The sequence below is a fragment of the Anopheles aquasalis genome, chromosome 2 (assembly GCF_943734665.1).
Source record: "Anopheles aquasalis chromosome 2, idAnoAquaMG_Q_19, whole genome shotgun sequence".
NCBI classification, from domain to species: Eukaryota; Metazoa; Arthropoda; class Insecta; order Diptera; family Culicidae; genus Anopheles; species Anopheles aquasalis.
Genome location: NC_064877.1, coordinates 11666927 through 11687500, shown reverse-complemented (window position 1 = coordinate 11687500; position 20574 = coordinate 11666927). Strand labels below are relative to the sequence as shown.

General features: G+C 48.3%; 3 non-coding genes across 3 annotated transcripts; all 3 read right to left on the bottom strand.

Moving 5' to 3' along the window:
* Positions 1 to 7821: 7821 nt before the first annotated feature.
* On the bottom strand, positions 7822 to 7894 carry Trnaf-gaa (transfer RNA phenylalanine (anticodon GAA)). The gene has a single exon. It is a non-coding gene; the product is annotated as a tRNA-Phe (tRNA).
* A 5668-nt stretch (positions 7895 to 13562) lies between these two features.
* Positions 13563 to 13635, bottom strand: Trnaf-gaa (transfer RNA phenylalanine (anticodon GAA)). Its single transcript has one exon. It is a non-coding gene; the product is annotated as a tRNA-Phe (tRNA).
* A 4695-nt stretch (positions 13636 to 18330) lies between these two features.
* Positions 18331 to 18402, bottom strand: Trnae-uuc (transfer RNA glutamic acid (anticodon UUC)). The gene has a single exon. It is a non-coding gene; the product is annotated as a tRNA-Glu (tRNA).
* Positions 18403 to 20574: the final 2172 nt, after the last annotated feature.

The following is a 20574-nucleotide window of genomic DNA, read 5'->3' as shown; positions in this document are numbered from 1 at the left end:
TGGGCGTACATTATGCGCTCCTTCTTGCACAACAAAACAAAAATTCGTTTTTCAAACTGCTGTGGACCATGGAGCGGGTAGAGAAAAGCGCCTCTAACGAGGTGCCACCAGGCCGCTTTGTTCCGGTGTCATGTGATAACATAGTGGCGATGACGTGACGGATTATATCGGAAAAGTGGCTCGCTATTCATTCGCTTCCTCCCACGCACCACAACCTTCCGCCGCTACGTTGCTGAGTCATTGGTGGGTTCTTCGTCGACGGTTAAAACCTTTCGACCGCCAGAAAGGCACTCCGCAGTGAGCACTCCTCAGCCCTCTCATTCTCACCAATCCATACTCGTTTCTCGTTAATTTTGGATATCATAACTTTGGTGACCCCCTGGCGGCGGCGGTGGCGCATTTCCACATTTTGCTCTATTCCTTTCCAATCGAACCCGCAAGCACCCCCACCCCCCCGGAGCAGGAATCGAGGATAGAAAGGAATCGAATGGATGTGGAATGTGGCTCGAAAATTGGCTTCCCTCCACTACCATCGTACCGTGCCTCATTTTGCTGAAAATCATTTTTCCAATGACATTGCTACTTTAGAGCTCGTTATGGCACGGACACGGTGCTCACGGAGCAAAAACTCTCGAAAATGTTTGCTCCAAAGCAAAAGCCCGCCGGTCGATCCGGGACGGGACGGAACGGAAATCGGAAGCCCGGGCCGGATTTTCAACAAGTTTCCACCACCACCACCACCAACCTCGCTTTTTGGCGCCTCCATCGGGTGCCGTCTAGTTAAGCGTGGTTAGGTTCTGGCCGTTTACCGAAAATATCCATTCGCCCATTCGGCAAGAACGAGATTGTATCGCCCCATTCGCTTCAGTCCCATCGTTGTATTATTTTGTCTTTTAGTTTTCCTCACTTTTTCTGTTGTTGTTGTTGCTATTTTCTTTCTCTCCATATCCGGTGGTTCTCCGGTTCCATTTCCCAATCCAGCCCCGTAAAAGCCCCCCCTTGGCTCTGGGGCGGGCGCAAATGTATATCTGGATGATTATTCCCAAGGCGAGGAAAGCTAGCGCAGGCAACCAACGGGGTCGGTCGAAAATGGTAAGAATTGTCGCACCAAATGTGTACATTAGGTGTGTCTTTATTGTGCGATAACCACAGTTTGCTTTCTAAGCGACAATTTCCCAATATGCTTGAGCCCATGTAGACTGCTGGCTGGCCGGCTGGGAGTGTGGAGTGTGATGGGTAGCCAGGCAAGATCGCAGCGTTCGCTTTCTGCAAAGTTTGTACTTTGGGCAACTTATGTTCCGGACCTTGTTCATGTTATCATTACTTCCTTTTAAGGGAAGAGGAAAGGGCCCGGTCCGGGCTAGGCCGGGCCCACTTCTGAAAAGGGGAAATGAAATTGATGGCTACCGGCACCCGGAGCGGCGACTCCGAGAGGGCATGTTGGCTAGGAGCTAACTAACAGCTAAGCTCCGGGCAAGGTTGGCCGGCCTGTGGCTGGTAAAGTTTCGCTTAATTGCAATTTAATTAGTCTACATATTTTGGGTCGAGTGGGAGATTGGCTGCTGCTGGCTTGGCAGCTGGCTGTTGCTGGTTTCGCATATAAAATGGTGGATCACCGAGCGACATGAATGTTAAATCGATGTGCCGGAAGAAGATGAGGTTTTGATTGTTTTGGTGAATGGGCGGCCTAATGGAATCCATCCATGGAGTAGCTTGATATACGTCAGCACAAATTCTGCACAAGGAGGGTCTCTAGAACACAAACTGGCAAGCAAGGATCTATTATCTTCGGGAAAATGGTACGGAACATAATTTCGGGAAGTGAAATGAAAAAAAAACACACACAAACGAAAGCTGCATCTTTCGCCACTCGCCACTCGCTTAGCAGCGAGCCAACACTGCATCACACTTGCCTGGGAAGGGAACAAGTTTCCACATACCTTAAACAGTTTGGAAATTGTTTTAATAAATCAAAATAACCCGACCGAAAACACTCTCCAGCGCCGCCGAAGGAGAAATGTGCCTTCGAAAAGAGTTCGCCTCTTTTTTCCCCCCTCAGACACCGACGGGGAAAACCCAAAATCACACCCCTAAATACTCACCGACAGCTGGTTGTGTGCCCGTGTTCGCAGTCTTGCCTCATTGCGAATCATAATTTAACCACCGAACCACCCCGGTGGGGAGACCAAACGGAAAAGTGGAAGGAAACACACCCGAAAAAAAACAAACAAACTAGCACAAGCGGTGTGACCTGCAAAAGTTTTCTCATTTTCCTTAAGTCACCGACCGACCGTGCGACCGAGCGACCGAGCGGAGTGACAAACAAGCATGATATGAGGAGCAGAAACTATGTTTCCCCGGGGGAAAAGTTGCCCTCCCCGGGATCGGCAACCAGCTCGTTGGCCATGACTGGGAGCTTTCAGTTTCCGGTTTTAGGTTCCCAGAAAGGGAGGGGAATGAAGAACGATTTCGCTTTGTTCAAGGTATTGTGGCGCGAATCAATGCACCACCGAGTCCCAGACCTCCCTACACAAAAAAAAAACATTGTTTAACCGTAAATTGAGCGAGGACAGCAGTCGATTGGGACTTTGGTTTGTGTGTTTTTTTTTTGTCAAACCAACGGGATAGGGCTTTTCGTTCTCATTAGGGCGGGAAATTTTTATAAAAATATTTCCTCCAGCATTCCTCGCTTTTTGCCTTTCTTCCCAAAAAAAAATTCGTTCCTTGGGGCCCTGATATAAATGAATGAGTTTCGGAGGACTAATTGAACTCAACTTCAATCAGCGAACCGAGCGGCATGCAACTGATACGATAGCATTCAGCAGCATCGGAGATCGAAAACGGAACCGAGGAGGAGGTCTCAATTATATACCGTCTGTTTCGGTGCCGCTGTGTGCTCCACGGTCAATGGCAGTCGATGCTGCTCTCCGGGCGCAATCATGCTTCATGCACCTTCTTCTGAGTTCTGAGCAAACGAAGCAAGAAATGTTATTTGTTGGTGCATGATAGAATGTCACCAAAGGAAGGGCATGTTGAATAGCGTTTTCCCCGAATGTTAGAGCACAGCTCGGAAGCAATGAAGCAACTCTTTCTGAGGAAAAACCGATCAAAATTGAATGCGCGATACAAAAGGGGAACCAGAGTTTGGCGAAAAAGCACAGAAAACTATTCAGCTTCTAGTGAGCACCATTTTCATTTGTTGGCCTTTTAATTTCTACCATTCGGATCGTATTCCACATTCCAATCATCCTTTCCATTATGCGCCAGGTTAAGGTGGAATAATAGCAATCATTGCATCCGCATGTCTGCTTCAGTTGTATCAGAGTGAAATTTCTTCGAGAATTTCATCCATAAGCTGCACAAAGAGCCTTTAATTGGCTCAGGAGCAACACATTCTCCAGAATGTGATTCCAATTCAGTGAGAAGCTGCAGGGCCTTTCAATGGGTTTCTCGGTCAAGTAAAGGGTACATTTTGCACTTTCCGTTCGATGGTTTCTAATGCTATCAGACTGATTCTTCCGAGAACAGGTACCTGTAGCAGGCACTTTGAAAGACTGAAGCCGAAGGAAACCATATTTCTTATGGAATATAGTCCTTCATGGCAATGTTTAATATGATAAAACAAATACAGTAAATGGCATTTCGGCATCAGTTCTTAGTCATATCAATTGCACACCTAATTGAATGAATGGAAAATTATTTGCTGCTAATAGATCCTTTTCCTACCAGATATCTGCACTGAACACAAATCCAGAACTCTTCGTTGGGCATAAAAGGAAAGCAAAAGTGAAGTGCTGCTCCATCTTCCGTTGCTGGCAGCTGCAATTGCAACATAACTTAGGTAGGTTCCTCGTTACATTGCCTGGTTTGGGCAACTAAAGCATAACTGCTGCCCTATCGAAGAATCGATTATTAACGAGCGCGTCACTGGCGATTGGAAACCATGCCACTCCATCCACTGTTTAGTTCCACCGTAGCCGGATACCTGGTTGCCCGGAACGCACTCTCCTTACCGTACTACGAAGTCAGATACGGCCGACAGTTTCGGTCGCCCAATCGCTTGTCCTTACGCTCACTCCAACTGTCGATGGTGAACGCATGGCGCGCACTAGGGCTGAGTCGCTTTTCACCTAACCCTTGCTGCCAGAGGCCAAATGTGTGTAAGCTTATCTGCCGCGTGTGCACGTTTCAGCGCGTTGAGATGTTTTTTTGCTCTCCGAATTTCACCGATTTTCCCTCAAACTGCTAGCAGGTAGCCTCGTTAACAGGCTCACACAAGCTGTCTCATGGAAGATGAAGCCCCGCTTGGGGCGCATGCTGGCAAAAAGCACACAAACACATCCTTTTATCCTTTGGCATTTGAAGTTTTTTGCTTTTGTTTTTTGCTGATGCTGCTGCTGCTGCTGCTGCTGCTGCTCCAACGCCAAAGCTCTTGAAACCGTGACAAATCGCAGGAGCAAAAACCAGCCCAGAACATCAGCGAGTTGCGTAAACCAGTCAGTAACGGGCGCATCGGGCGATCTTGTTTTTGTTTCGGTCGTCGCTTTCGACCATCGGCAGGCAGATACGGGTATCAAAGGCCGGTCGATGGGCCGCTCTCGCTCATGTCCCTTCCCTGAACATTTACATATCACCGGACTGACCTGGCACACGATGGTTCGCTTGCAAACAATCAAAGGCGTTACGGGCGTCGGAATGTGATCTAATGTTGGGTTAGGTTCGGTTGGGAAGAGTCTGTTTTTCATTTGGAACTTTAGCATCGCTTGGAAGTCTTACGGTCAGCTGTTCAGCTATTTCACTGATCAGTTCAACATATCGGTCTTTTTGATGCTCTCGCTCACTGTGGCCGCTAGTATGTAACTCCATCCTTCTCCGGCGGTCCCGCTTCGTAGTCTAGGCTCGTTTCGTATTCCGAAAAAAAACATATCACGATCAACCCAAAGTTGACCAGCCAGCTCGTGCCCAGCAAAACCAGCAGGATTTTGGTCTCATCCCGAACGAAACATCCCATCATAAGCCGTCATCGAGGAGAAGAGTGGGGAAAAAACTGGCGGAAGAAGTGCCATCGAAAAAAAGGGTTCGAAGTGGATCCAGCGAAAATGTTGATGAATGCCGAACGTGCTCGACATTTCGATTAGCGCTTTAAATGCTATCGCACCCGCAAAACTCAACCAACGCCCTGGGCGAAAAAACAGGACGATGCAAGGGAGCGGCGGCCACCGGTAAAGCTCGGATAAAAGTCAAACCTCGTCCGCTCCCATCCCAGCCAGGGTAGGTACAAAGGTATAGTGGCCAAAAGTATAACCAACAGCGCGTGGTTTTACGTGAAGTGTTTTTTGCATCCATTGCCACCACCGAGAGTGCGGTGGGATAAAATTATGGAAACGACTTGAAGTGGCGCAGCAGAGCCGTTTCAACGGTGAGATACGTTCCACAAATTTCGGGCATGTTTTCAGCTCAGTTTGGCCTCCTCCCGGTCAAAGGCATTCGCAAGTTCTTGAGAAATTCACAACCACAATCAGCTTACTGGCGGTGAAGCAGCTTGGAAAGTATAATGAAACGATTTTTGGAGAGAGTTAGAATATGATATTCGGTAAACAATAGCTCCAGAAAAGGTAAAGGATTTTCACCTTTCAATTCAGCTTGATGATTTGATTACTAATCAATCGGACATTCAATTTCCATCAGCAAACTGCCTATTGTTTCTACCAAAAACGTAGAGCTACTGGCTCAGCAAACTGGTTCTACAAATGCAAATTCATTGAATCGAGATTAGAAGAAAGTACTTGTCCCACAAGAATTGCAAAGCAGCCTTTCTCCATAACGGCAACTTGTTGATTGTTTATCAACAACTCAGCATCATAATCCTGCAGGGCACTGTAACGATATCGTTCCTTCAGGCAGCCAACATAAACGTTTCCCCAAAAAAGCTGATCGGAAGTTGAACCTTCTTCACCGGAAAAAACGAAATGAAAAACCCGTACCAGTGCCCGTGGAAACGGAAATGCTGGTGAACCCCTAAACCGATCGGAAGTTGTCGAGTGGTTAAAGCGCTGCTTATCTCGCTCAGACGGCGAGCCGGCGAGCCGGCGAAACGCAAACGCCCGTATCCGATTATGGGGCCCCGGGAATGGACGCTCACGAGCATCCAGCTGACCGGAGCTAGCGGATGCGGCTAAACCACTATTGATAGGAGCACAGCTCCGAATTGTTTGCACGGGGCGGAGAGGCGAACTACTGCTAGAAAGAAAAGTCGACAGAAGTCCGAGTCCCGTGTACGCAATTCCACCAGCTCCGCCCATCCAACGAGCTGGGCAAGCAATTCTCGTTTCTCGGTTCGTACATCAAACAGTGCACCAGTGCACTGCATGGTTCCGTTCCCCAAGGCAAGGGCGGCCAAGTTAAGAGCTCAGGCAGAACGGATGGATTTTTTTTTTCGGTGAAGAGAGCATTTTCCAATCAGTTGGATCAAACATAGACCGTGGCCGTGATTTTGCTGAATTGGGAATGGCCTTTGAGATGGTGGTGTGCTTGTGGAGTGCATTCAGGATTCAGGAGCATGAATGGAATGCCGATTGCAAGCAATTATACGAATCACTTCGTTTATCTGCAACCCACTTCGGGTATAGGGCTTATCAGTGCAGATGGACAAGTGGATAAAGGAGCTTTTTGAAATCTTTAGAGGAATAATTCCTCTTATTGAAGTTATGAACATATTGAACATTATAAAGTAAAACAATTTTGATTAAATAGAAAGCTACAATGCGCATATCATGTTCCCAAAGAAATAATCCACCAATTTTCCAAATAATTATGCAATAAACTCGATTGCCTGCGAGTGCCTCTGCGGTCACGCCAAGACCGTAGCACCACGAACGACCTTTAAGTGGAAGTGGTGCCTGTACGAAGAACTCGCCAACCGAACTCGAGCTACGGCTGCAGCGCAAACGATGAAGCTGTGGTTGCGATCGATTTTCACGCCACGGTGAAGGTGCCGTGCCGTGTGACCGTTGGTGTTAACGGGCACCACCAGCACACAGCCCTAACAGCCCAGGCAATCCCCACGGACACCGAACTCTGAACTCTGAAAAGCGCTGAAGGGAGGTGACGCGGGACGCGAAGCCAAGTGCGAACTCGAATCACTTCGAAGGCACGTTGCAGATGACAATTTAATTTTCATTTGTCACAAACCGCCATGACTCGGCCACCGGCTGCAGGCTCCTGCTGGGTGCACTGCTGGTTCTAGTAGCGCCGGAGCTGTGCCGATTCGCTAGCCGGTCCCTGGTCTGGTACCACCCCCATTGCTTGATGGTCAATCCGGCTCGATGTGCTGACATTTATTGGTGCAAATTGCAGAATAAGAAGGATGGAAGGAGGTGTGATGCCTATGTACCGGAGGGTGGAGTTCGAGGTATCGATTCGAATCGATCCGCCCTCTCGTCCTCGTCTACGGTCATCGATACGATGAGCGACAGGCAGCTCACTCAAAACTGGTAACATTTCTGACACTTGTCCATCCCAGGACGCAGACCGTCCGGGCCAGTGGAACCCTGTCTGCTGGATTGGATTGGATCGATTCATTCGGTTTTAATGCCGTCAATTGGATGTTTCGTGACCGAAAGATCCCGATAATGTTCATTTAAATGCTAATCAGCAAAGAATAAGAGCGACTTGACTTGTGGGGGCGCGCGCGCGCGTTTTGTGAATCACCTCATTATCCTATTTACGGTAAATGTACGCTTAGTCACTTTTTAAAGAAAGTTTGAGCAAAAAAGGGAGGAAGTAGTGGGTCTCTCTCCTCTCTTCCCCTATTCTAGGTGCTGCCGAAACCCGGGATTGAACCGGGGACCTTTAGATCTTCAGTCTAACGCTCTCCCAACTGAGCTATTTCGGCTCATTTAATTACCTGATTAACATATTTCCATGCAATCCATTGCAGCACGTCTCCGGTTTGCAGTGTTTGTTGATTACTGGCCTACAGCTGATTGGCTTCTTCACCTTTAATGCCCACGTCACAACCGGCGCTTATCGGTACCGCTGCCGTCGAGATGTTGCAAACGCCAAGGGGATAATCCTCCGACATTTGATTGGGTATTCCTACTAATAGCTTTGTCTAATCGGGTGTAATTGCCCACAAGCCGCTGTTAGCGAACCAGTTGCTAGCGCTCACCACCACCAGCACTGCGTGATGATTAATAATGGACCCCCACCCCCTTATCCCCGTCCACGACGATTGCTAATGATAATGTAGACCGATTGCGGGATCCCGGTGCTCTGGTCCGTAGTATTTGCTTACGTACTACGTAATCTTGCGAGAAATGCCCACAACATCTCAATCATACGGCTCATGATTAAACTCCTCGCCCGGTGGCACTCATCCGCGCCGCGCTATAAACCACGTTGACTGCTTCAATTATGTGTTGTTAAGAAGTTGTGTGCTTCGATCGGCATGTTCCAAGTTTACGCGCTTCACCGCTCCGACGCAAATTAAGCTTAGCGCGTGTTGATGAGAAGAAACAAAATTAAACTCTCGCCACTCACCTCCTCCCTCTGGCCACGGGGTTAAGCCACGGTGGCTCCTCATTTATTCACTAGCTTCAGTTGTAATGGTTCCATAAAGTTGGAACCTATTCGCGAAAACTATACCTCAACACCCGTCCTCCGCCTTCGCTGGCCCGAAAGTGGCCCGAAGGTAATTCCACGGCATAAGAGAAGGATGAGAAGATAGGTTTTGATGGCTGTAATAAGCATTAATGTGAAGGTAAGCCGCCGCTGTTCTGTAGAAAAGCTTAACATCACCATGACGAACACGATGCCAGAGGACGGTCGTGTTCATCCTTTCGTCTGCGTAACTTGCGTGCGATGTAAATTTCGTCCCATCGCCAGACGAAACACAAGCACAGGAATAGTTGCTCCCGGTGTAAAAGAGCTTGCCGGTCGATCGAACATCATCCGCAGAACGCGTGTTGCATCTGGGGATGGCATTACATTAAACCGCCCTTTCTGTCAGAACTTTAGAGCGGACTCGCCGTTCAGAGTTCATCTTTGTTATGTGATCCTCCCAGTGTGTCCATTATCATGCTGTTACGATCCCTTATTACAGCTGCATCACATTTAAACATCTTCAAGCCACCTTCCAAACAAGGATTTGTGACGAGTGCATGCTATATAGTGATGGCAAAGACATAAGGCTTCCGTTGTGCATTATTGCGTGCCAACATAAACTTCATTACCAAGAGATGACAGACTGATACGCTGTACCGGCTGATTCCAAAGCAAATTGCGTAAAACGTGTGCCTCGTAGTAAGGGGAATCATATCACAACAAAGGCAAAGACCCGTATCCCGTTCTTGGCTGATGGCTTATCCCTCGATCGCGAAAAAATATTCCAACGGAACGAGACTTTATGATAGCAGAAAGATAAACTCTTCGTGCATCCCACGGTGCTGGTGCTGCAGTTGTATGTTTTCAATACTTTTCCGTCCGAAACGACGACGAAAAAAATGCAACGAAAGTTTTCCAAACATTTAATGCAACATTTTGGATTCCATCCTCTCCCACCGTCATCCACTACCGAAACCGAAACGCATACGCAAGTAGCGCTGAACGAGTTGCGACTCGTTGATTCCGCCAGCAGCATTCCGCTATCCGCGGCGTGCGTATGCCAAAAACTTTTCCACGATTCACTTCCGCTCCCGAGTTCCCGGGTGGTGCATCTCCACAGGTGACGGAACGGATCCGGTTCTATCCGCGAGGGTTTTGCTTCCTTTTTTTTTTTGCTCGCGCGCGCTGCTAAATCTCGCCAAAGTCACCATCACAACTGCAGCGATGGCGAGCGATGTAAAAACGCTCGCTCGTGGATAACGAGGTTTGCCGTGGCAGCTCTTCCAGCTCACTTCACACTCACTCGCACCGCTTTTTGCTGCTTCTGATCCGGTTTCCCTTCCCGGGTCCGTTTTCACCGATTTTTCCCACCGTCTGATTACTGAGCAGCCGAGGTTGACGTGCTGGCGACGGCGTTTCAGCTCAGCGAGCGAGGCAGCAAGCGAGCGTATCTGATCGCCGGTAACCGAATTGCATAAAACTCATAAATTCAACCCAGCCAAACGTAATCCCTTCGCGGGATCCTGCTGGCGCTGGTGCTGGTGCTACTCTGTGTGACGCTGCAAGTAGCAGTAAAACCTTCTCACCGTGAGCTCCCAAGCGAAAGAACGAAGCATCAGCGTAACGATTCGCATTACGCTGCATTTCTTCCCGCTGCAGTGCAAGTATCGTTTAAGTCGCAAACGGTTTTCCGCGTCCTCCGGACATTTCCCCGGGTGGAAAATCTGCATTCATCGGATACGTCGGCGACTCCTGCTGGCTCTCTAGTTGTTGCTGCCGCCAATTTGGTTCGCATCATATGTGGATGGGGCTTGTACGGCGCGCGCGCGCGCGTGTGATCCTGGCCAGAGAACAAGTTTTCGACAGCGCAAAGTAATTCAATTAAAAGTATTCCCTTTTTTCCCCTTAAGCGACCGCTTGCGTGCGCTCTCGCATGTTTGGCGGTTTTTTCCGAAGCATCTCGCCGCCGTGGCACCGCCCTTTATTAAGTGGTGAGGAAATGGGAGGAAAAATGAGTTTTTTAACGTCTTGCAAAGCACTCTCCGGTGGTGGTGATGGTGTTGCTTCGATGGTACGATCATTATTACGTACAGCGTTATAATGACAGTAGCATACGACGGGAAGTGACAGAAATTAGCACAAGAAACAGAGACTTCTTGCCTCGTTAACGACCATTTGCACATTAAAGAGCAAATGGAGAGGCGCTGGCACTAACTCCAGGAGGCTTGTAATTGTGCTTTTTAAGGTTACGTAATGCTGTTCGACGTAAAATTGAAGTTAATTTTGTAGTAACTTTATTAGCGTATAACAAAATACTTCGAATTGAACTGAATGCCGAACGTTATGTGACTTTAACGTTATGTTGTTGATTGTAACATGTTCTAAGTGTCACTGTTGACATGAAATGTTTGTTACATTACCATCCAGCTACTATACATATTGAGATTGGGTGATTAAATCACACAAACCACCGTGAACTGGATGAAGATTGACAGATGCTACTTCCGGATGGCTCGTTGCTTCCGATTGAGTGCGGAACAGTGTTTCTGTCTCTGCCAGAGCGCACGGTTCTATTTCAAATCAGTTGACACATCGGATGTGTCTGTCATTACACCCGTGATTATCTGAGGAGCAAATTTGAACCCATTTGGCGGTGATGGCGGTGCTGAAAGCGTCATAAAAGGCGTGATAAAATGATACAACTAACACAAGCACACAGGCGCATCACATCGCATCTAATGAGGAAAATGAGAAAATGCTTGCTCCCACAAGCTCCGTGAATCCCTTTGGGGTTGTGTTGGGAACGGTGCGCCGACAACCCTGAACGGATTCCTCCAGAAGAACTCGTGGAAAAACTTTTAATTCAAACGCATTTTCATCATGCACTGTATGTATCCAACCCAAGGAAGAAGAAGGTGATGTAGGACCCATTTCGGTTTCTGGTAACACAAAGAGCAACGCTTCAAGCTCGTCGTTCCGCTCTAAACTCCAGCACGATTTTGTCCGAACATATTTTGAACGGGACCGGTGGGGGGGTGCTCTTTCGCCAAAAACAAACAGCAGCGGTAGCGACAGTGGCAGTGACAGCGACATTCGCTTAACGGTAGCACCCGGGGCAGTTGCCGCTAAGTTTTGCCATATTTGTATTACACTTGCTCAAACAGTACCGGGTTTTTTTTTATGGTGGCAACTTCTATCTTGTGCGCCGGAACCGAACGGAATTTCGGAACCCAAAACCGACTTACACCGCCGCACGCCGTGACAGTCGGTGGCCGCTCGCAAGCTAAAGCAAATAGGATGAACGACGACGACCACGACGGTCCTTGCCATGGTGGGCGCTCGGTTTTCCCCTCGGACTCGATGAGCTCGATGGTGTAAGCAACTAAAAACTTGGTCCATAATAGTCATCTACGCCGGATCGCACCGAACCCCCTGGTCGCGAGGTCATTCTTACCGCGAGGGGTGAGGAACATAACGTAGCAATACCATTTATACACATTTTCGACAGAACAGAGTCTTGGCGTGGCAGAATCGGGCAACTTCCTCATCGGTGACGGTCGACGGGGAAGGAACATTTGGCAGAAACAAGTCGCTCCATACTACATAGATTATGTCATCTTACGGTTTTATGCACGCGATTCTAAAGTTGCGTCCCCAAAATTACGATTCCTTCCCCGGTACACCGACGACACCACCGCTTGTCTTCATTTGTTATGGGGTTTTATCGGCGGTATTTGTCCTGCTTCCGAGTCTCCGGAAGCACCACAACATAGCGAAGGATTTGGATGTTTGTGGTTCGATCATGGCTTCTTGGCACGATACAACTTTTGATGGATAATCAATGAGAATCTAATTGGAAACTTTAATTTGTGCGATTGTTTTGATTTATAAGGAGCTTGCTTCCTGGAATTCCTTATTCATTCATGAACCTGGTTCCCAATCCCACGGGGAACGTGTACCAGAGAATTGTTTCGTTGATTTAAATCCAGAGACTATCGTCTGGTCTACCTGGAGCAACACGAAAGCAACCCATAAGCAATAAAACCCACAACTAGAGCGATCCTCCGTGTAGCTGTACCGCTGTGTGACCGCTGGGCAACTCTTGGCGAAGCGCCCCATCATGTTCATGCAGGTGCGTTTACTCGTATACATTGGCAATCCCACCTCTACGGTTTGCCAGCCAATCCAAATGTCCAAATGTTACCAACGACCTTCGGCTGTAAGCGCATTATGATCCTTCTTGGCTGCCGCCGGTTCACGTTACGCATCGATGCGAAACACAACTTCAACCATTGACCGCCGGTCAGGTCGGTCAGCAAGCGAAGGCGGAGGCGTGTATGCGTCAGTCATTTTGGCCAGATGAACCGGAACGCGCTGGAATTCTATTTTGGATAACTGCCAATCACCGGGCGGGCGGCCTTTTGCTTTCTGGACCATTTCTTCTTTCTTCAGCAAACTTCTCCGCCGCCTGGCCAGGATCGTGATTGGCAAACCACCCCCTCTTCGCGAGGGGCCGGAATCACCGGATGTCAGTTGAACTTGCCCGACGTTTGCTTGCTTGCTGTTACCGCCACAATGCTCGACCTTCGACGAGTTGGGCAGCGAGATGTTAACAGTGGGCCGGCTTTTCTGTTGCAGGAGGCTGGAAACCTCTATAACTTGGTTTTCACGGGTCAGCACAGATGGAGGTCAGCACATGTGTTGCTCTCGCTCCTCTTCCTCTGCCTCCCTCTGGCGCCAGAGAAACCATCAACTGTGCCTCAGTAATATACACTCAGAATACTTAACTCACTTAAGGCGACGATCATGTATGAGCATTATGTTTTCTTCGAAAGCAGCATAATTTCATCCAACCAAAGTTTTCAAAGTAACATAGGCAGGCACGACCATTGGAGATATCAGAGTTTATCTAACTCATACACTTTTTTTATAAAAAAGCACCGGAAGGCGATTTATGTTGCCGAAACCCGGGATTGAACCGGGGACCTTTAGATCTTCAGTCTAACGCTCTCCCAACTGAGCTATTTCGGCTACATATACACTAAAAATGGCCGGCCTTCCCATCGTCTATGCAAGTGCGATAAGCACAAAGCATAACACGCGCCCCCCACAGCTGCGATAAGCATGTTCACCTTAGTGCAACGCAAGCTCGCACGTATTTCAATACAAACGCTTCCATCGAAGGGCGCCTGGGGCAGTTTCATGTTTGTTTTTTGTATTGAATTAACACGCCGAGTTAAAGTACCTATCACTTCGATTAAAGATGGAAAACATTTATGCGATTCGAACGCAAATAAAAATCGAACGTGATCGTTACGCGGAATGGTCGTGCCATCAACACCAACGTGTTAATCGATTTCCGCCACCAACATTTGATTTGAATGTTCTTTCGTGTTAGAAAGTGCTGTTGTGCAGTCCAGAAATCGTCCCTTGAATATTTTGGATGTAAATGTTTTTGTATAAAGTAGTTGCAGTACATTTTTATCTGTATGCCAGTGTAGCAAGGAAAACAATGTCTGTCTATTATGCTTATGTGCTATTTTAATCGTATTCCTGAACATTAAAGCTGCGCTCTGTGGTGCGAATTACACCAGAGTGTCATAAACTTGATCTCAAATCAATGTTTAATGTGCCTAATATACTAGAGGAATATAATGTCATCGACACTCGTTCAGCTCTCCTGACGCATTACAGTCCCGATTACCAATTCTTCCATTAGCGCTGGCTGGAAGCACGTACGATCATTTCATTCAATTTCTTCCCCTCGAAACAGAACGAAACCTCAGTACCTCGTGTACTTTCCAGCCAGCTTTCTACTCATTTTACGCCCAGCTCTGGAATGTCCTCGCCAGTCAATTCCTACTGCTGCCATACCATCGGACAAAGGTGTCCCATTCTATCGCAATCAATGTTCAGCTTCATTCATCTCCGACGTCACCATTGCCATCGATTCGATTCCATTGAATGTTCAATATCTAGGCCGGAAATAAAGCTAAACACAGCACACGCACCACGCAGCTAACAATCATTGTTTCCTCCTCCATCCACTCTTGAGGACACTGGTTGTCATGGCACCATCGCACGGTACCACGCTCTGTAAATGGAACGAAAAACCGATTTCCCACAAACCAAGTCATATGCGCTCATACGATTTCCCTCCTTTTACCGGAAGGACACGGCGAAAAAAGTGGCCATCCTGATTTGATTTGCGCGACATAGGAACGATAGAACGCCATTGTGATGATGCGGTTTTTTGCCACAAGGAAACCATCCTGCTTTTTAGCCAGTCACACCCAGGAGAGCATCTTCCATTCATACATTAACTTTGAAATTCAATATGTATGCAGGCGGCATCCAAGGCGTGAAATCCGTGGTAAACGTAGGTCGAGAACCACGAATGCTTCTTCGCCTACCCGGCAAAGCTTTTGCACTGTGTCAGAGGCTCTAGACCTCGGTTTAGATCACTTATTTTAACGTTGGCATGACCGATTACTTCACCGCATCACGACGACGCGCCGGTTCCGCCGTCCTTTCTTTGCGTTGGAATAAAATAAACCAAAGATTTAGCACCAGAAGCAGGACAATACAAAGAGAACCGAACCGAGGACCAGGGGAAGGAAAAATGACGGTAGAACATCTTCTTCGCAGAATTCAATATGGCATAAAGCAATTCCACACTTGGGCCTGATGCCGATGATGAAAAAAGAACGAAAAAAAAAGCCTCGCAACGATAGAACAAGACCACAGACCGCGCACACACAATGCGACATGGCGGCCGGTGTCGGAGGCTGTCCCGGTGCTACGACAGCAACACCAAACAAAGATGGTGAAAATATGTGGCAGATTTATGAAAATACCTATCCTATCCTCTGCGATGCCCGTCTGCCGTCGCTCCTCCTGCTGATGCCCGTAGACTTCCTTCGTTGCCGGCATTTCACATCTTCATTGGTGGGACGATGGAGAGACTAAAACCTCATTTACACGGAGCCATTGTTGGTTTGGTAACGCTGCCAACCAACCAAGCTCTAATCTTGTCTCGATAAAATACACACACCAACACACACATGCGCGCACAATGAGACTTCCGGGAACAAAAAGAATAAAGAAGGACATACCAAGTCACCCATACGAGAGAACATCACTAGAGCCTGAGCCAAACCATATCTGACATCTGACAATTCGTCCTTGGGTTCCGCCTACCAGGGACCATCGCACGCACGGTGGTGGCAGGCACTAAGCCCACCTTTTCCAGATGAAATAAATTACGTGATCTATTCCTTCTATTCCACGGCAGAACGGCAGAAGCTCAGGGCCTAGCAGCTTAACACAACACATGACAACGGAGGGCGACCATAGGCGAGCATAGTTTGACTTCCTGCGCAGATCGTTCGACAGAGGAGACAGGACAGGGTGATGAAGTGTGAAAAATTACCTTCACTCATCAGCAGCACCAGGGCCCACGTTTTGGGGCTCTCATTGTTCTCGACAGTCTGTCGCTCAGTCCCTGCTCCAATGCTCCTATCCCATACCGACAGTCTCATCGCATCGTTTTTTCGGTGGAACGCAAAGCGATGACATGACACGCGTCAACCTAGCAGAAGCGCCAGTGCGAAGGCTGCCAGGTTGACTTTGGGACCGGGGAAAACGGCCAAGAAATTGATCAGCTTTTTCGAGCCTTTTTTCCAGACTCCGTTCCGTTTCTCGGTCGCTCGCTGCTTGCTTTTGATGTAAGGTGGCACACAGGCAAACCGAAACCGAAAAGGAGACAAAAACAAGAAAACCAAACACAGTGCCACGAGAGGCAAGAGGATGTGGCGGCTGATGTTGATTGAAATAAGCTACCACTTGCCAGCCAGCCAGCCGCCAGCGGTCGGGGTCCGGTACCGGTAATAAGGTTCTCCGTCCCTCCGGCCCCAAGCGAAACGAGGTGACGGAGCACCCGTTTTCGGGGGTGCTGCGCATGGCATCGGGACCTTACCTTAATCAGGAATTCCGTTCGATGTTCTAATAAACACTAAATAAAAGTTCATTATCATTTCATGCCTGGCAAGGACCCGTCGATCAAAGCCTATCACACACCGGCACCCAGATGCGATGGCAACCGTTTTGACGGCTCACAGCTCGCTCACAGCTCGCTCGCTGCTTGGCAACCCTGGAGGCGATCAGCGTGCTAGGCCTTTTCCTCTCTGCTCTGCTGTACCGGTCGCTACTAGCTACCGGGATTCGATGCTGCTTTGCCCCTGTCCCTGTCCTTGTTTTGCATAAACTGCTTACGTGACAAACTATCGCTTCCGGGGGTCTTTCCGGCACTCGTGCGACGTCTGATCGCCATCCGTGCGACGTGCCGTGGCTGTCTCTTGTTGTTCATTTTCGCCTTGTTTTCATCCCCTCAAGGCTCCCGGCTTGTTGGCTGAAAATTGACGGAGAATCAATTCAACTTTCCCAAAACCGTTAGAAACTGGTGAGAGGTGAGGAGGTTGGGGTCCCGAATGCTAAGCCTGTGACCTCGTCTCCTCGCTACTCTCCATAGGAAGTGAAAACACCAGGTTGCAGCCAGAAGATGCGAGTAGAACGGAAAGAGTGCGAGCGGCACTAAGGTTGCAAAAAGTTTCCAAACAAAATATGCCAAAAGACTTTCACGAAACGAAACACAAGAGCTGCTCGCACTGCATCCTTTTCAATGAGGGAGGAAAGAAAATTGACTTTTCGACCCCTTTTTATCACTTCCGGCCCTTTTATGAGATCCGGTTGCTTCCACCTGATCACGGCCATCTTCCTTTGCTCCACACGATGCCTCGTGTTTCATAACCCATTGGCCTACCTTCTGCCATCACGCTGGCAGGAAAGGCTTTTAAAGGCCGTGCATTTTCACGCTTTTTCCATCAACCATTATGCCGCCATTCTTTCGCTCTGTTCTCTTTGTTAAGGGGAGGAAAAAACAAAATAGCTACTTGCGCTACGCCGGGAAAAAGCGGTAACTTTGGAAGAGGAAAACAACGAGAGAAAAACTTTCGCTTCCGCCTCTTCAATTCTCATCAACGCCGGTACCGGTATTAACCCTCTGCCGCCATGGCTAGTAGCACCTCAACCACCAGGAGCAACATCAGAAGGCAAACCGCAAATCGGCCTGGCGTCAGCGGAAAGCATTACTTCATATCATCGTTACGCGTAAAGTCACAAAAGAGGCGCGCACAGGTGGTGTTTCGTCCTGTTTTTCACCCTACTGGGTACCCGGATCCGGCCCCCTTTCCCGGTCATGCATTCCGGCTCTTACATCATCATAAACGGAGCGCACTAACCGGGACCATATCCAGGGAGCGGGAGGGGGGGGGGGGGCTGGGTGCTGAAAACTTTTCTGATTAGGATTTTCACTGAAATTCACTTTTCACCTACACACTACCTTCCGATCGGCGATTTGACGAACGTTTGCGGGGTTATTATCTCGGAAAACTCCCGGAGCGGAAGAGTTTTGCAAACAAGTGAAGTTGAAGTTTCGTCTTTGAATAGAAAGTTCACTTTCCGCCAGCAACGGGCACATTGAGCAGCGCAACATACACAAATTCGAAAGTATCGTTCCGCGGAAAATTATGCAATGATGATCGAGGAGGCGTTAATAAATTGTTAATGATGGCGACAAGAAAAAAAGAACGTTTTAAATTAACAAGATTTCAAAATTACGATAAGGACATATCACATAGCAGTTCCAGAGCAACAAAAGGAGAGCTTTTCCCATACCGGGAGTTGAACCCGGGCCTTCTGGGTGAAAGCCAGATATCCTAGCCGTTAGACCATATGGGAGATGATAACTACTGGATAAATACTAAAAATGGATATTTTCAAAATTTTAGTACGTGACCTTCGCCCTACAAGCTTCCTACACACCTCGTTGAAGTCTTTAGTAGTAGCTAGTAGACGAAACAACTACCTTTTGAAAATATGGCTTTCGAAATCGTATTTTCAAACCCTGGCAAAATGTGGGCACAGTTACCATTTTTTTGATAAACCATGCACACTCTCATGTTGCATGAAAACAATACAAACGTACTTGGGCTTCTGAAACTGATGAATTATGGATTTTGTAAATTTTAGCTAATGTGTTCCAAATTATTGAGGCATGTCAATGTGACCTACTAGGCAATGATGAAGAAAATATGTATTTTCCTGCTTTTCAAAAAATCTATCAGGAACCATCGCCAACATGTTCGGTAATGGATGAAACTCCCCGAGAACATGGATGCTCCGATGGTTCGATAATTCGGACAAATAAAATTGAAAATTTATCTCTAGCCGTACCCAAAATAACCAGCAACTAGCCATGCGGATCAGAGTTCGCAGCACACCACTCATCAATGTAGCTCATATCCTGCAGAAAAGAACGTCCTATTAGTGTATGAGAACCAATTTGTGCTTTCGAGAATAACATCATTAGCGAGTACTAGGAAAAGCCCATAAGAAAGGATCATCTCGGTAACTCCAATCCCCGATAATGGCATCAATATTTCGGGCCGATTTTCAGAAATTCAGAAACCTTTCATGATGAACGTTTAGCGGAAATATCACTTTCATCTGACAAACGGATCAGAATCGATAGCACGGGAGGAGCTTAAACGCAATCGCATCATACACGAATAACCGTTCGATTCAAATCACCGAGAGCACCTCTTTGAAGGTGAGGAACACACAGAAAAGTGATTAATAACGATTCTGCATTGCCCTCCCCTTCCCAGGAAATATGCAACGAGCGTAAAAGCTATTGCCATAAAGTACTTTAAAATCTTTAAACAATTAAACTCTCACCGCTCGGCCGATTGCCGCATGAGCTGATGAGACAACCGACATCCGGCACCGCAGCATCACTGCATCCACTGCGTGCAAGCGTGCCATCCTTTTTTGGGGGGGGGGAGGGAATGTTGCAGTATCAGTAGCACACACCCTCACACTGGCAACCTGTCCAAAACCTGTGTGACTTTGCGCTGCGTTTCATGTGGCTCACCCACCGCTAGAACGGCACATCAGCTCCGGTCGGTGGCCATCGTACCGCGATTTCAATCGCTACAAACCACGCCACGGAACCGACAAACCGATTCCACTACCCAACGAACCCCAGCTCGCCCCCCGGGGTGCGAAAGGATGAAAGCAAACCTCACGGGACCCCGGAACGATCGCGCGTTCGTTTTGACCATCAAAGAGCATCATCGGAGCCGAGGTGCTCGGTGCTCGATGCCCTAGTACGCCCGCGGACTACTTCGCCAGTGTCAGTGCAATCGCGTGGGGGGGTGGGAAATTCCGCAAAAAGCAGCAGAACCGCCTCACCGCCTGACATCTGCTTCCCCTCCTTCATCGGCCGCGCCACCGGAACCATTGGTCTCGAGACCAAACGAGGAGCGGACGTAAATGAAAGATAAATGTTGACCATTCGAAACGTACCGCGTCCGTCCGTACGTGAGATGGTGGTGGTGGTGGAGAAGAGAAAAGGGTTGGCTGCCGAGCGGTGGCAACTATTGTGGTAGGCGGCCGGTTGGTACTTCCCGTGCGGCCGAACGTGGCGAACACTGCGCCACTTGACCCAGAGGTGATGGCAGAGTAGTCGTGTGTGAGACGTGTGTAGGTCACACCAGGTCGTCTGGTGTGGCCGCATGAGAGGAGCACACAATGAGCCCGCGAGATAGAGATTGAACGGGCAAGATAATAGTCACAGCTCCGGGCGAAGGTAGCTTCGGCACCAGCACTGCTTGGACTTGGAGTTTGCACCCTTTCAGAACTGACCTGAAAAATCACATCTCGCCAGAGGACGTTGGAGACATATTAAAGTTAAGCTTTTCCTCCAAATGTTTTGCTAAAGCAACTGCAAGTGGGCGAATAGTGGTTGAAGATACCGTGTAGCCCTTGGGTCAAAGTTTAACTTTGCGCCTGAAACTCGCTCGTTTCCTTAAGTAAACGCGTCCAATTCCGCACTCCTAGGATCCTGGA